The sequence below is a fragment of the Anopheles cruzii genome, chromosome 3 (genome assembly GCF_943734635.1).
Source record: "Anopheles cruzii chromosome 3, idAnoCruzAS_RS32_06, whole genome shotgun sequence".
Taxonomy (NCBI): Eukaryota; Metazoa; Arthropoda; class Insecta; order Diptera; family Culicidae; genus Anopheles; species Anopheles cruzii.
Genome location: NC_069145.1, coordinates 6,398,229 through 6,399,192, shown reverse-complemented (window position 1 = coordinate 6,399,192; position 964 = coordinate 6,398,229).

Genomic DNA, 964 nt, shown 5'->3' with positions numbered 1-964 from the left:
AAGCGAATCCGAGGGACTCTGTGTCAAATTTACACATTCAAACTAATCGACGACAAACGCAGCAGGCTTGCTCGCGGTTGCTGGAACGCCCATCGACCGTCCATCCGAGAGCCCTTTGACAGCAGTTAGCAGCAGCAGTTGGTGCAACAGATCGGGTGTGCGATTTAATGTGCCGCTTTACCTCTTTACCGCAGCTCTGCAATACCATTGTGAGTGCACAGGGGAAGAAGCCTAGAAAACTGGCCCAATCGTGGGCGTGTGTGTGTGTGTGCGAGTGTGTGCGTGTGTGCACGGTGGAAGCCAGAACCAGAAGCGGTGCTAATTGCAGCACCTTAGCGTATCGAGCCCAGCAGGACGAGGGCAGCGCTAATTGCCGCTGAAGGATATCCTGTGCCTGAGGCGTCTGAGCAGAGTGAGTGAGCAAGTGAGTGAGAGAAAGAGTAGCATGCGGTTCCGTTCGGCACGGTGCTCGGCAGCCGAAAGCCTCGCGTGCCCTTAAAGTCCGCCGGAAGCGATGGAAAGATGAGTGAGATTTTGTAAGACACTCCTCGACTGTAGTGCTCTAAACCCCCCCGGTGTCGTCGGCATCCGTCTCGGTCCTTCTCAACACCTCTTACACCACCATACCGCATACCACTCACGCATACAGTTTCACCCGCTGACCACTCTTGTCTCCCGCCCGTCTCCCTGGAAAGGTCTTACCGATTCCCTGACCTACTTCCGGTGATAGCACGTGTGACGCAGCACAACGATAGATATCGGCCGCGATATCAGCTGTGGCGTCAGCTCGAATGAAATCTCACTAGTGTCCGGGCGTGTGTGTGCGTGCGTGCGTGTGGTCCTGAGTTTCGCGCCGTCTCATCAGGAGGAAATCCCGCCGGGATCGGAAGTGGTGCGGTTTGGTTTGCGTTCGTCCGGGGCAGTGCGTTCGTCCGGGGCCAGTAGTGGTGTAACGCCGTGAGTG